This window comes from Alligator mississippiensis, chromosome 14, assembly GCF_030867095.1.
Source record: "Alligator mississippiensis isolate rAllMis1 chromosome 14, rAllMis1, whole genome shotgun sequence".
NCBI classification, from domain to species: Eukaryota; Metazoa; Chordata; order Crocodylia; family Alligatoridae; genus Alligator; species Alligator mississippiensis.
The window spans coordinates 29,125,911-29,138,939 of record NC_081837.1 but is presented as its reverse complement, the minus strand read 5'-3'; the positions used below and the strand labels follow the sequence as shown (position 1 = coordinate 29,138,939).

Here is a 13,029-nt window from a genome sequence, read left to right as displayed (position 1 = left end):
GAGGATGACGTTCGTGGCCCGCCCGCCGAGCTGTGGCCCTGGGGCATTTGTGGTCTCTGCCTGCCTGTTGCAGGGCCAGGGACGGGGAGGACGCAGGCGACTAGCCAGGGGAGGCAGGGCTCTGGGGGATGCAGCGTGGTGGGGAAGGGGGTTGCGGGCGAGCGTGAAGGGAAGGGAGCGGAGGGCTTGGCTGTGCTCGCCAGGCCTGCGGAGGGGCGCAGGGCTGGGAGGGACCCTGTGCCAGGGCCTAGCTGGGCATACTTACCTGGCAGGGGAAGCACCGTGACCACGTAGGCGGGCTACCCAGGGCGAGGCCTGCCCCTTGCACTCCGGGCATGGTGAGCCCTGCGATTTCCCCAAATGCGGGAAACTCGACTGCATAATTTGTAGTAGTGGGGGACTGCGTGCGCGCTTTCCCCCGCCTGCCTTGCTTGCGCGATGCTAAAAGCAGCAGTGGAGGGTGGGACCGGCCCCGGCCTTGCAGAGACTGGCTCTTGGCATGTGGCACGGCACAGGGCAGGATACAGCTTTCGTCGGACGTCGTCGTCGCCGCCGCCGCCGCCTCCTCAGAAGGTAGGGTCGGGGAAAGGTGGCCTGCAAGCTGAGCACCCGCCCGCCGTGCTCCTTGGAGGCCTTTGGAGCTACCACCAGGGGGCGGTTGGCTGGCGGGCAAGGGCCAGGCCCAGGCCCAGGCCCAGGCCCAGGCCGCCGACAAAGACAACCGTGACGATGACGAGGAGGATGACGTTCGTGGCCCGCCCGCCGAGCTGTGGCCCTGGGGCATTTGTGGTCTCTGCCTGCCTGTTGCAGGGCCAGGGACGGGGAGGACGCAGGCGACTGGCCAGGGGAGGCAGGGCTCTGGGGGATGCAGCGTGGTGGGGAAGGGGGTTGCGGGCGAGCGTGAAGGGAAGGGAGCGGAGGGCTTGGCTGTGCTCGCCAGGCCTGCGGAGGGGCGCAGGGCTGGGAGGGACCCTGTGCCAGGGCCTAGCTGGGCATACTTATCTGGCAGAGGAAGCACCGTGACCACGTAGGCGGGCTACCCAGGGCAAGGCCTGCCCCTTGCACTCCGGGCATGCTGACCCCTGCGATTTCCCCAAATGCGGGAAACTCGACTGCATAATTTGTGGTAGTGGGGGACTGCGTGCGCGCTTTCCCCCGCCTGCCTTGCTTGCGCGGTGCTAAAAGCAGCAGTGGAGGGTGGGACCGGCCCTGGCCTTGCAGAGACTGGCTTTTGGCATGTGGTACGGCACAGAGCAGGATACAGCTTTCGTCGGACGTCGTCGTCGCCGCCGCCGCCGCCTCCTCAGAAGGTAGGGTCGGGGAAAGGTGGCCTGCAAGCTGAGCACCCGCCCGCCGGGCTCCTTGGAGGCCTTTGCAGCTGCCACCAGGGGGCGGCTGGCTGACTGGCAAGGGCCAGGCCCAGGCCCAGGCCCAGGCCCAAGACCAAGACCAAGACCAGGCCCAGGCCCAGGCCCAGGCCCAGGCCCAGGCCGCCGACAAAGACAACCGTGACGATGACGAGGAGGATGACGTTCGTGGCCCGCCCGCCGAGCTGTGGCCCTGGGGCATTTGTGGTCTCTGCCTGCCTGTTGCAGGGCCAGGGACGGGGAGGACGCAGGCGACTGGCCAGGGGAGGCAGGGCTCTGGGGGATGCAGCGTGGTGGGGAAGGGGGTTGCGGGCGAGCGTGAAGGGAAGGGAGCGGAGGGCTTGGCTGTGCTCGCCAGGCCTGCGGAGGGGCGCAGGGCTGGGAGGGACCCTGTGCCAGGGCCTAGCTGGGCATACTTACCTGGCAGGGGAAGCACCGTGACCACGTAGGCGGGCTACCCAGGGCGAGGCCTGCCCCTTGCACTCCGGGCATGCTGACCCCTGCGATTTCCCCAAATGCGGGAAACTCGACTGCATAATTTGTGGTAGTGGGGGACTGCGTGCGCGCTTTCCCCCGCCTGCCTTGCTTGCGCGGTGCTAAAAGCAGCAGTGGAGGGTGGGACCGGCCCCGGCCTTGCAGAGACTGGCTCTTGGCATGTGGCACGGCACAGGGCAGGATACAGCTTTCGTCGGACGTCGTCGTCGCCGCCGCCGCCGCCTCCTCAGAAGGTAGGGTCGGGGAAAGGTGGCCTGCAAGCTGAGCACCCGCCCGCCGGGCTCCTTGGAGGCCTTTGGAGCTACCACCAGGGGGCGGTTGGCTGGCGGGCAAGGGCCAGGCCCAGGCCCAGGCCCAGGCCCAGGCCGCCCACAAAGACAACCTTGACGATGACGAGGAGGATGACGTTCGTGGCCCGCCCGCCGAGCTGTGGCCCTGGGGCATTTGTGGTCTCTGCCTGCCTGTTGCAGGGCCAGGGACGGGGAGGACGCAGGCGACTGGCCAGGGGAGGCAGGGCTCTGGGGGATGCAGCGTGGTGGGGAAGGGGGTTGCGGGCGAGCGTGAAGGGAAGGGAGCGGAGGGCTTGGCTGTGCTCGCCAGGCCTGCGGAGGGGCGCAGGGCTGGGAGGGACCCTGTGCCAGGGCCTAGCTGGGCATACTTACCTGGCAGGGGAAGCACCGTGACCACGTAGGCGGGCTACCCAGGGCGAGGCCTGCCCCTTGCACTCCGGGCATGCTGACCCCTGCGATTTCCCCAAATGCGGGAAACTCGACTGCATAATTTGTGGTAGTGGGGGACTGCGTGCGCGCTTTCCCCCGCCTGCCTTGCTTGCGCGATGCTAAAAGCAGCAGTGGCGGGTGGGACCGGCCCCGGCCTTGCAGAGACTGGCTCTTGGCATGTGGCACGGCACAGGGCAGGATACAGCTTTGGTCGGACGTCGTCGTGGCCGCCGCCGCCGCCTCCTCAGAAGGTAGGGTCGGGGAAAGGTGGCCTGCAAGCTGAGCACCCGCCCGCCGGGCTCCTTGGAGGCCTTTGGAGCTACCACCAGGGGGCGGTTGGCTGGCGGGCAAGGGCCAGGCCCAGGCCCAGGCCCAGGCCCAGGCCGCCCACAAAGACAACCGTGACGATGACGAGGAGGATGACGTTCGTGGCCCGCCCGCCGAGCTGTGGCCCTGGGGCATTTGTGGTCTCTGCCTGCCTGTTGCAGGGCCAGGGACGGGGAGGACGCAGGCGACTGGCCAGGGGAGGCAGGGCTCTGGGGGATGCAGCGTGGTGGGGAAGGGGGTTGCGGGCGAGCGTGAAGGGAAGGGAGCGGAGGGCTTGGCTGTGCTCGCCAGGCCTGCGGAGGGGCGCAGGGCTGGGAGGGACCCTGTGCCAGGGCCTAGCTGGGCATACTTACCTGGCAGAGGAAGCACCGTGACCACGTAGGCGGGCTACCCAGGGCAAGGCCTGCCCCTTGCACTCCGGGCATGCTGACCCCTGCGATTTCCCCAAATGCGGGAAACTCGACTGCATAATTTGTGGTAGTGGGGGACTGCGTGCGCGCTTTCCCCCGCCTGCCTTGCTTGCGCGGTGCTAAAAGCAGCAGTGGAGGGTGGGACCGGCCCTGGCCTTGCAGAGACTGGCTTTTGGCATGTGGTACGGCACAGAGCAGGATACAGCTTTCGTCGGACGTCGTCGTCGCCGCCGCCGCCGCCTCCTCAGAAGGTAGGGTCGGGGAAAGGTGGCCTGCAAGCTGAGCACCCGCCCGCCGGGCTCCTTGGAGGCCTTTGCAGCTGCCACCAGGGGGCGGCTGGCTGACTGGCAAGGGCCAGGCCCAGGCCCAGGCCCAGGCCCAAGACCAAGACCAAGACCAGGCCCAGGCCCAGGCCCAGGCCCAGGCCCAGGCCGCCGACAAAGACAACCGTGACGATGACGAGGAGGATGACGTTCGTGGCCCGCCCGCCGAGCTGTGGCCCTGGGGCATTTGTGGTCTCTGCCTGCCTGTTGCAGGGCCAGGGACGGGGAGGACGCAGGCGACTGGCCAGGGGAGGCAGGGCTCTGGGGGATGCAGCGTGGTGGGGAAGGGGGTTGCGGGCGAGCGTGAAGGGAAGGGAGCGGAGGGCTTGGCTGTGCTCGCCAGGCCTGCGGAGGGGCGCAGGGCTGGGAGGGACCCTGTGCCAGGGCCTAGCTGGGCATACTTACCTGGCAGGGGAAGCACCGTGACCACGTAGGCGGGCTACCCAGGGCGAGGCCTGCCCCTTGCACTCCGGGCATGCTGACCCCTGCGATTTCCCCAAATGCGGGAAACTCGACTGCATAATTTGTGGTAGTGGGGGACTGCGTGCGCGCTTTCCCCCGCCTGCCTTCCTTGCGCGGTGCTAAAAGCAGCAGTGGAGGGTGGGACCGGCCCCGGCCTTGCAGAGACTGGCTCTTGGCATGTGGCACGGCACAGGGCAGGATACAGCTTTCGTCGGACGTCGTCGTCGCCGCCGCCGCCGCCTCCTCAGAAGGTAGGGTCGGGGAAAGGTGGCCTGCAAGCTGAGCACCCGCCCGCCGGGCTCCTTGGAGGCCTTTGGAGCTACCACCAGGGGGCGGTTGGCTGGCGGGCAAGGGCCAGGCCCAGGCCCAGGCCCAGGCCCAGGCCGCCCACAAAGACAACCTTGACGATGACGAGGAGGATGACGTTCGTGGCCCGCCCGCCGAGCTGTGGCCCTGGGGCATTTGTGGTCTCTGCCTGCCTGTTGCAGGGCCAGGGACGGGGAGGACGCAGGCGACTGGCCAGGGGAGGCAGGGCTCTGGGGGATGCAGCGTGGTGGGGAAGGGGGTTGCGGGCGAGCGTGAAGGGAAGGGAGCGGAGGGCTTGGCTGTGCTCGCCAGGCCTGCGGAGGGGCGCAGGGCTGGGAGGGACCCTGTGCCAGGGCCTAGCTGGGCATACTTACCTGGCAGAGGAAGCACCGTGACCACGTAGGCGGGCTACCCAGGGCGAGGCCTGCCCCTTGCACTCCGGGCATGCTGACCCCTGCGATTTCCCCAAATGCGGGAAACTCGACTGCATAATTTGTGGTAGTGGGGGACTGCGTGCGCGCTTTCCCCCGCCTGCCTTGCTTGCGCGGTGCTAAAAGCAGCAGTGGAGGGTGGGACCGGCCCCGGCCTTGCAGAGACTGGCTCTTGGCATGTGGTACGGCACAGAGCAGGATACAGCTTTGGTCGGACGTCGTCGTGGCCGCCGCCGCCGCCTCCTCAGAAGGTAGGGTCGGGGAAAGGTGGCCTGCAAGCTGAGCACCCGCCCGCCGGGCTCCTTGGAGGCCTTTGCAGCTGCCACCAGGGGGCGGCTGGCTGACTGGCAAGGGCCAGGCCCAGGCCCAGGCCCAGGCCCAAGACCAAGACCAAGACCAGGCCCAGGCCCAGGCCCAGGCCCAGGCCCAGGCCGCCGACAAAGACAACCGTGACGATGACGAGGAGGATGACGTTCGTGGCCCGCCCGCCGAGCTGTGGCCCTGGGGCATTTGTGGTCTCTGCCTGCCTGTTGCAGGGCCAGGGACGGGGAGGACGCAGGCGACTGGCCAGGGGAGGCAGGGCTCTGGGGGATGCAGCGTGGTGGGGAAGGGGGTTGCGGGCGAGCGTGAAGGGAAGGGAGCGGAGGGCTTGGCTGTGCTCGCCAGGCCTGCGGAGGGGCGCAGGGCTGGGAGGGACCCTGTGCCAGGGCCTAGCTGGGCATACTTACCTGGCAGGGGAAGCACCGTGACCACGTAGGCGGGCTACCCAGGGCGAGGCCTGCCCCTTGCACTCCGGGCATGCTGACCCCTGCGATTTCCCCAAATGCGGGAAACTCGACTGCATAATTTGTGGTAGTGGGGGACTGCGTGCGCGCTTTCCCCCGCCTGCCTTGCTTGCGCGGTGCTAAAAGCAGCAGTGGAGGGTGGGACCGGCCCCGGCCTTGCAGAGACTGGCTCTTGGCATGTGGCACGGCACAGGGCAGGATACAGCTTTCGTCGGACGTCGTCGTCGCCGCCGCCGCCGCCTCCTCAGAAGGTAGGGTCGGGGAAAGGTGGCCTGCAAGCTGAGCACCCGCCCGCCGGGCTCCTTGGAGGCCTTTGGAGCTACCACCAGGGGGCGGTTGGCTGGCGGGCAAGGGCCAGGCCCAGGCCCAGGCCCAGGCCCAGGCCGCCCACAAAGACAACCTTGACGATGACGAGGAGGATGACGTTCGTGGCCCGCCCGCCGAGCTGTGGCCCTGGGGCATTTGTGGTCTCTGCCTGCCTGTTGCAGGGCCAGGGACGGGGAGGACGCAGGCGACTGGCCAGGGGAGGCAGGGCTCTGGGGGATGCAGCGTGGTGGGGAAGGGGGTTGCGGGCGAGCGTGAAGGGAAGGGAGCGGAGGGCTTGGCTGTGCTCGCCAGGCCTGCGGAGGGGCGCAGGGCTGGGAGGGACCCTGTGCCAGGGCCTAGCTGGGCATACTTACCTGGCAGGGGAAGCACCGTGACCACGTAGGCGGGCTACCCAGGGCGAGGCCTGCCCCTTGCACTCCGGGCATGCTGACCCCTGCGATTTCCCCAAATGCGGGAAACTCGACTGCATAATTTGTGGTAGTGGGGGACTGCGTGCGCGCTTTCCCCCGCCTGCCTTGCTTGCGCGATGCTAAAAGCAGCAGTGGCGGGTGGGACCGGCCCCGGCCTTGCAGAGACTGGCTCTTGGCATGTGGCACGGCACAGGGCAGGATACAGCTTTGGTCGGACGTCGTCGTGGCCGCCGCCGCCGCCTCCTCAGAAGGTAGGGTCGGGGAAAGGTGGCCTGCAAGCTGAGCACCCGCCCGCCGGGCTCCTTGGAGGCCTTTGGAGCTACCACCAGGGGGCGGTTGGCTGGCGGGCAAGGGCCAGGCCCAGGCCCAGGCCCAGGCCCAGGCCGCCCACAAAGACAACCGTGACGATGACGAGGAGGATGACGTTCGTGGCCCGCCCGCCGAGCTGTGGCCCTGGGGCATTTGTGGTCTCTGCCTGCCTGTTGCAGGGCCAGGGACGGGGAGGACGCAGGCGACTGGCCAGGGGAGGCAGGGCTCTGGGGGATGCAGCGTGGTGGGGAAGGGGGTTGCGGGCGAGCGTGAAGGGAAGGGAGCGGAGGGCTTGGCTGTGCTCGCCAGGCCTGCGGAGGGGCGCAGGGCTGGGAGGGACCCTGTGCCAGGGCCTAGCTGGGCATACTTACCTGGCAGAGGAAGCACCGTGACCACGTAGGCGGGCTACCCAGGGCAAGGCCTGCCCCTTGCACTCCGGGCATGCTGACCCCTGCGATTTCCCCAAATGCGGGAAACTCGACTGCATAATTTGTGGTAGTGGGGGACTGCGTGCGCGCTTTCCCCCGCCTGCCTTGCTTGCGCGGTGCTAAAAGCAGCAGTGGAGGGTGGGACCGGCCCTGGCCTTGCAGAGACTGGCTTTTGGCATGTGGTACGGCACAGAGCAGGATACAGCTTTCGTCGGACGTCGTCGTCGCCGCCGCCGCCGCCTCCTCAGAAGGTAGGGTCGGGGAAAGGTGGCCTGCAAGCTGAGCACCCGCCCGCCGGGCTCCTTGGAGGCCTTTGCAGCTGCCACCAGGGGGCGGCTGGCTGACTGGCAAGGGCCAGGCCCAGGCCCAGGCCCAGGCCCAAGACCAAGACCAAGACCAGGCCCAGGCCCAGGCCCAGGCCCAGGCCCAGGCCGCCGACAAAGACAACCGTGACGATGACGAGGAGGATGACGTTCGTGGCCCGCCCGCCGAGCTGTGGCCCTGGGGCATTTGTGGTCTCTGCCTGCCTGTTGCAGGGCCAGGGACGGGGAGGACGCAGGCGACTGGCCAGGGGAGGCAGGGCTCTGGGGGATGCAGCGTGGTGGGGAAGGGGGTTGCGGGCGAGCGTGAAGGGAAGGGAGCGGAGGGCTTGGCTGTGCTCGCCAGGCCTGCGGAGGGGCGCAGGGCTGGGAGGGACCCTGTGCCAGGGCCTAGCTGGGCATACTTACCTGGCAGGGGAAGCACCGTGACCACGTAGGCGGGCTACCCAGGGCGAGGCCTGCCCCTTGCACTCCGGGCATGCTGACCCCTGCGATTTCCCCAAATGCGGGAAACTCGACTGCATAATTTGTGGTAGTGGGGGACTGCGTGCGCGCTTTCCCCCGCCTGCCTTGCTTGCGCGGTGCTAAAAGCAGCAGTGGAGGGTGGGACCGGCCCCGGCCTTGCAGAGACTGGCTCTTGGCATGTGGCACGGCACAGGGCAGGATACAGCTTTCGTCGGACGTCGTCGTCGCCGCCGCCGCCGCCTCCTCAGAAGGTAGGGTCGGGGAAAGGTGGCCTGCAAGCTGAGCACCCGCCCGCCGGGCTCCTTGGAGGCCTTTGGAGCTACCACCAGGGGGCGGTTGGCTGGCGGGCAAGGGCCAGGCCCAGGCCCAGGCCCAGGCCCAGGCCCAGGCCGCCCACAAAGACAACCTTGACGATGACGAGGAGGATGACGTTCGTGGCCCGCCCGCCGAGCTGTGGCCCTGGGGCATTTGTGGTCTCTGCCTGCCTGTTGCAGGGCCAGGGACGGGGAGGACGCAGGCGACTGGCCAGGGGAGGCAGGGCTCTGGGGGATGCAGCGTGGTGGGGAAGGGGGTTGCGGGCGAGCGTGAAGGGAAGGGAGCGGAGGGCTTGGCTGTGCTCGCCAGGCCTGCAGAGGGGCGCAGGGCTGGGAGGGACCCTGTGCCAGGGCCTAGCTGGGCATACTTACCTGGCAGAGGAAGCACCGTGACCACGTAGGCGGGCTACCCAGGGCGAGGCCTGCCCCTTGCACTCCGGGCATGCTGACCCCTGCGATTTCCCCAAATGCGGGAAACTCGACTGCATAATTTGTGGTAGTGGGGGACTGCGTGCGCGCTTTCCCCCGCCTGCCTTGCTTGCGCGGTGCTAAAAGCAGCAGTGGAGGGTGGGACCGGCCCCGGCCTTGCAGAGACTGGCTCTTGGCATGTGGTACGGCACAGAGCAGGATACAGCTTTGGTCGGACGTCGTCGTGGCCGCCGCCGCCGCCTCCTCAGAAGGTAGGGTCGGGGAAAGGTGGCCTGCAAGCTGAGCACCCGCCCGCCGGGCTCCTTGGAGGCCTTTGCAGCTGCCACCAGGGGGCGGCTGGCTGACTGGCAAGGGCCAGGCCCAGGCCCAGGCCCAGGCCCAAGACCAAGACCAAGACCAGGCCCAGGCCCAGGCCCAGGCCCAGGCCCAGGCCGCCGACAAAGACAACCGTGACGATGACGAGGAGGATGACGTTCGTGGCCCGCCCGCCGAGCTGTGGCCCTGGGGCATTTGTGGTCTCTGCCTGCCTGTTGCAGGGCCAGGGACGGGGAGGACGCAGGCGACTGGCCAGGGGAGGCAGGGCTCTGGGGGATGCAGCGTGGTGGGGAAGGGGGTTGCGGGCGAGCGTGAAGGGAAGGGAGCGGAGGGCTTGGCTGTGCTCGCCAGGCCTGCGGAGGGGCGCAGGGCTGGGAGGGACCCTGTGCCAGGGCCTAGCTGGGCATACTTACCTGGCAGGGGAAGCACCGTGACCACGTAGGCGGGCTACCCAGGGCGAGGCCTGCCCCTTGCACTCCGGGCATGCTGACCCCTGCGATTTCCCCAAATGCGGGAAACTCGACTGCATAATTTGTGGTAGTGGGGGACTGCGTGCGCGCTTTCCCCCGCCTGCCTTGCTTGCGCGATGCTAAAAGCAGCAGTGGCGGGTGGGACCGGCCCCGGCCTTGCAGAGACTGGCTCTTGGCATGTGGCACGGCACAGGGCAGGATACAGCTTTCGTCGGACGTCGTCGTCGCCGCCGCCGCCGCCTCCTCAGAAGGTAGGGTCGGGGAAAGGTGGCCTGCAAGCTGAGCACCCGCCCGCCGGGCTCCTTGGAGGCCTTTGGAGCTACCACCAGGGGGCGGTTGGCTGGCGGGCAAGGGCCAGGCCCAGGCCCAGGCCCAGGCCCAGGCCCAGGCCGCCCACAAAGACAACCTTGACGATGACGAGGAGGATGACGTTCGTGGCCCGCCCGCCGAGCTGTGGCCCTGGGGCATTTGTGGTCTCTGCCTGCCTGTTGCAGGGCCAGGGACGGGGAGGACGCAGGCGACTAGCCAGGGGAGGCAGGGCTCTGGGGGATGCAGCGTGGTGGGGAAGGGGGTTGCGGGCGAGCGTGAAGGGAAGGGAGCGGAGGGCTTGGCTGTGCTCGCCAGGCCTGCGGAGGGGCGCAGGGCTGGGAGGGACCCTGTGCCAGGGCCTAGCTGGGCATACTTACCTGGCAGGGGAAGCACCGTGACCACGTAGGCGGGCTACCCAGGGCGAGGCCTGCCCCTTGCACTCCGGGCATGCTGACCCCTGCGATTTCCCCAAATGCGGGAAACTCGACTGCATAATTTGTGGTAGTGGGGGACTGCGTGCGCGCTTTCCCCCGCCTGCCTTGCTTGCGCGGTGCTAAAAGCAGCAGTGGAGGGTGGGACCGGCCCTGGCCTTGCAGAGACTGGCTTTTGGCATGTGGTACGGCACAGAGCAGGATACAGCTTTCGTCGGACGTCGTCGTCGCCGCCGCCGCCGCCTCCTCAGAAGGTAGGGTCGGGGAAAGGTGGCCTGCAAGCTGAGCACCCGCCCGCCGGGCTCCTTGGAGGCCTTTGCAGCTGCCACCAGGGGGCGGCTGGCTGACTGGCAAGGGCCAGGCCCAGGCCCAGGCCCAGGCCCAAGACCAAGACCAAGACCAGGCCCAGGCCCAGGCCCAGGCCCAGGCCCAGGCCGCCGACAAAGACAACCGTGACGATGACGAGGAGGATGACGTTCGTGGCCCGCCCGCCGAGCTGTGGCCCTGGGGCATTTGTGGTCTCTGCCTGCCTGTTGCAGGGCCAGGGACGGGGAGGACGCAGGCGACTGGCCAGGGGAGGCAGGGCTCTGGGGGATGCAGCGTGGTGGGGAAGGGGGTTGCGGGCGAGCGTGAAGGGAAGGGAGCGGAGGGCTTGGCTGTGCTCGCCAGGCCTGCGGAGGGGCGCAGGGCTGGGAGGGACCCTGTGCCAGGGCCTAGCTGGGCATACTTACCTGGCAGGGGAAGCACCGTGACCACGTAGGCGGGCTACCCAGGGCGAGGCCTGCCCCTTGCACTCCGGGCATGCTGACCCCTGCGATTTCCCCAAATGCGGGAAACTCGACTGCATAATTTGTGGTAGTGGGGGACTGCGTGCGCGCTTTCCCCCGCCTGCCTTGCTTGCGCGATGCTAAAAGCAGCAGTGGAGGGTGGGACCGGCCCCGGCCTTGCAGAGACTGGCTCTTGGCATGTGGCACGGCACAGGGCAGGATACAGCTTTCGTCGGACGTCGTCGTCGCCGCCGCCGCCGCCTCCTCAGAAGGTAGGGTCGGGGAAAGGTGGCCTGCAAGCTGAGCACCCGCCCGCCGGGCTCCTTGGAGGCCTTTGGAGCTACCACCAGGGGGCGGTTGGCTGGCGGGCAAGGGCCAGGCCCAGGCCCAGGCCCAGGCCCAGGCCGCCCACAAAGACAACCTTGACGATGACGAGGAGGATGACGTTCGTGGCCCGCCCGCCGAGCTGTGGCCCTGGGGCATTTGTGGTCTCTGCCTGCCTGTTGCAGGGCCAGGGACGGGGAGGACGCAGGCGACTAGCCAGGGGAGGCAGGGCTCTGGGGGATGCAGCGTGGTGGGGAAGGGGGTTGCGGGCGAGCGTGAAGGGAAGGGAGCGGAGGGCTTGGCTGTGCTCGCCAGGCCTGCGGAGGGGCGCAGGGCTGGGAGGGACCCTGTGCCAGGGCCTAGCTGGGCATACTTACCTGGCAGGGGAAGCACCGTGACCACGTAGGCGGGCTACCCAGGGCGAGGCCTGCCCCTTGCACTCCGGGCATGCTGAGCCCTGCGATTTCCCCAAATGCGGGAAACTCGACTGCATAATTTGTGGTAGTGGGGGACTGCGTGCGCGCTTTCCCCCGCCTGCCTTGCTTGCGCGGTGCTAAAAGCAGCAGTGGAGGGTGGGACCGGCCCCGGCCTTGCAGAGACTGGCTTTTGGCATGTGGTACGGCACAGAGCAGGATACAGCTTTCGTCGGACGTCGTCGTCGCCGCCGCCGCCGCCTCCTCAGAAGGTAGGGTCGGGGAAAGGTGGCCTGCAAGCTGAGCACCCGCCCGCCGGGCTCCTTGGAGGCCTTTGCAGCTGCCACCAGGGGGCGGCTGGCTGACTGGCAAGGGCCAGGCCCAGGCCCAGGCCCAGGCCCAAGACCAAGACCAAGACCAGGCCCAGGCCCAGGCCCAGGCCCAGGCCCAGGCCGCCGACAAAGACAACCGTGACGATGACGAGGAGGATGACGTTCGTGGCCCGCCCGCCGAGCTGTGGCCCTGGGGCATTTGTGGTCTCTGCCTGCCTGTTGCAGGGCCAGGGACGGGGAGGACGCAGGCGACTGGCCAGGGGAGGCAGGGCTCTGGGGGATGCAGCGTGGTGGGGAAGGGGGTTGCGGGCGAGCGTGAAGGGAAGGGAGCGGAGGGCTTGGCTGTGCTCGCCAGGCCTGCGGAGGGGCGCAGGGCTGGGAGGGACCCTGTGCCAGGGCCTAGCTGGGCATACTTACCTGGCAGGGGAAGCACCGTGACCACGTAGGCGGGCTACCCAGGGCGAGGCCTGCCCCTTGCACTCCGGGCATGCTGACCCCTGCGATTTCCCCAAATGCGGGAAACTCGACTGCATAATTTGTGGTAGTGGGGGACTGCGTGCGCGCTTTCCCCCGCCTGCCTTGCTTGCGCGATGCTAAAAGCAGCAGTGGAGGGTGGGACCGGCCCCGGCCTTGCAGAGACTGGCTCTTGGCATGTGGCACGGCACAGGGCAGGATACAGCTTTCGTCGGACGTCGTCGTCGCCGCCGCCGCCGCCGCCTCCTCAGAAGGTAGGGTCGGGGAAAGGTGGCCTGCAAGCTGAGCACCCGCCCGCCGGGCTCCTTGGAGGCCTTTGGAGCTACCACCAGGGGGCGGTTGGCTGGCGGGCAAGGGCCAGGCCCAGGCCCAGGCCCAGGCCCAGGCCGCCCACAAAGACAACCTTGACGATGACGAGGAGGATGACGTTCGTGGCCCGCCCGCCGAGCTGTGGCCCTGGGGCATTTGTGGTCTCTGCCTGCCTGTTGCAGGGCCAGGGACGGGGAGGACGCAGGCGACTAGCCAGGGGAGGCAGGGCTCTGGGGGATGCAGCGTGGTGGGGAAGGG

The 13,029-nt window shown here is 68.5% G+C and overlaps 17 non-coding genes across 17 annotated transcripts; all 17 read left to right on the top strand.

Moving 5' to 3' along the window:
- Positions 1-257: 257 nt before the first annotated feature.
- Positions 258-421, top strand: LOC132245241 (U1 spliceosomal RNA). The gene has a single exon (XR_009457072.1). It is a non-coding gene; the product is annotated as a U1 spliceosomal RNA (small nuclear RNA).
- Positions 422-994: 573 nt separating this feature from the next.
- Positions 995-1,158, top strand: LOC132245238 (U1 spliceosomal RNA). Its single transcript, XR_009457069.1, has one exon. It is a non-coding gene; the product is annotated as a U1 spliceosomal RNA (small nuclear RNA).
- Positions 1,159-1,779: 621 nt separating this feature from the next.
- On the top strand, positions 1,780-1,943 carry LOC132245154 (U1 spliceosomal RNA). Its single transcript, XR_009456986.1, has one exon. It is a non-coding gene; the product is annotated as a U1 spliceosomal RNA (small nuclear RNA).
- A 573-nt stretch (positions 1,944-2,516) lies between these two features.
- Positions 2,517-2,680, top strand: LOC132245153 (U1 spliceosomal RNA). The gene has a single exon (XR_009456985.1). It is a non-coding gene; the product is annotated as a U1 spliceosomal RNA (small nuclear RNA).
- A 573-nt stretch (positions 2,681-3,253) lies between these two features.
- On the top strand, positions 3,254-3,417 carry LOC132245216 (U1 spliceosomal RNA). Its single transcript, XR_009457046.1, has one exon. It is a non-coding gene; the product is annotated as a U1 spliceosomal RNA (small nuclear RNA).
- A 621-nt stretch (positions 3,418-4,038) lies between these two features.
- Positions 4,039-4,202, top strand: LOC132245152 (U1 spliceosomal RNA). Its single transcript, XR_009456984.1, has one exon. It is a non-coding gene; the product is annotated as a U1 spliceosomal RNA (small nuclear RNA).
- A 573-nt stretch (positions 4,203-4,775) lies between these two features.
- Positions 4,776-4,939, top strand: LOC132245190 (U1 spliceosomal RNA). The gene has a single exon (XR_009457022.1). It is a non-coding gene; the product is annotated as a U1 spliceosomal RNA (small nuclear RNA).
- A 621-nt stretch (positions 4,940-5,560) lies between these two features.
- LOC132245151 (U1 spliceosomal RNA) lies at positions 5,561-5,724 on the top strand. The gene has a single exon (XR_009456983.1). It is a non-coding gene; the product is annotated as a U1 spliceosomal RNA (small nuclear RNA).
- A 573-nt stretch (positions 5,725-6,297) lies between these two features.
- Positions 6,298-6,461, top strand: LOC132245150 (U1 spliceosomal RNA). The gene has a single exon (XR_009456982.1). It is a non-coding gene; the product is annotated as a U1 spliceosomal RNA (small nuclear RNA).
- A 573-nt stretch (positions 6,462-7,034) lies between these two features.
- On the top strand, positions 7,035-7,198 carry LOC132245215 (U1 spliceosomal RNA). The gene has a single exon (XR_009457045.1). It is a non-coding gene; the product is annotated as a U1 spliceosomal RNA (small nuclear RNA).
- A 621-nt stretch (positions 7,199-7,819) lies between these two features.
- Positions 7,820-7,983, top strand: LOC132245148 (U1 spliceosomal RNA). The gene has a single exon (XR_009456980.1). It is a non-coding gene; the product is annotated as a U1 spliceosomal RNA (small nuclear RNA).
- Positions 7,984-8,562: 579 nt separating this feature from the next.
- On the top strand, positions 8,563-8,726 carry LOC132245189 (U1 spliceosomal RNA). The gene has a single exon (XR_009457021.1). It is a non-coding gene; the product is annotated as a U1 spliceosomal RNA (small nuclear RNA).
- Positions 8,727-9,347: 621 nt separating this feature from the next.
- On the top strand, positions 9,348-9,511 carry LOC132245147 (U1 spliceosomal RNA). Its single transcript, XR_009456979.1, has one exon. It is a non-coding gene; the product is annotated as a U1 spliceosomal RNA (small nuclear RNA).
- A 579-nt stretch (positions 9,512-10,090) lies between these two features.
- On the top strand, positions 10,091-10,254 carry LOC132245146 (U1 spliceosomal RNA). Its single transcript, XR_009456978.1, has one exon. It is a non-coding gene; the product is annotated as a U1 spliceosomal RNA (small nuclear RNA).
- A 621-nt stretch (positions 10,255-10,875) lies between these two features.
- Positions 10,876-11,039, top strand: LOC132245145 (U1 spliceosomal RNA). Its single transcript, XR_009456977.1, has one exon. It is a non-coding gene; the product is annotated as a U1 spliceosomal RNA (small nuclear RNA).
- Positions 11,040-11,612: 573 nt separating this feature from the next.
- On the top strand, positions 11,613-11,776 carry LOC132245208 (U1 spliceosomal RNA). Its single transcript, XR_009457040.1, has one exon. It is a non-coding gene; the product is annotated as a U1 spliceosomal RNA (small nuclear RNA).
- Positions 11,777-12,397: 621 nt separating this feature from the next.
- Positions 12,398-12,561, top strand: LOC132245144 (U1 spliceosomal RNA). The gene has a single exon (XR_009456976.1). It is a non-coding gene; the product is annotated as a U1 spliceosomal RNA (small nuclear RNA).
- The last annotated feature ends 468 nt before the right edge of the window (positions 12,562-13,029 follow it).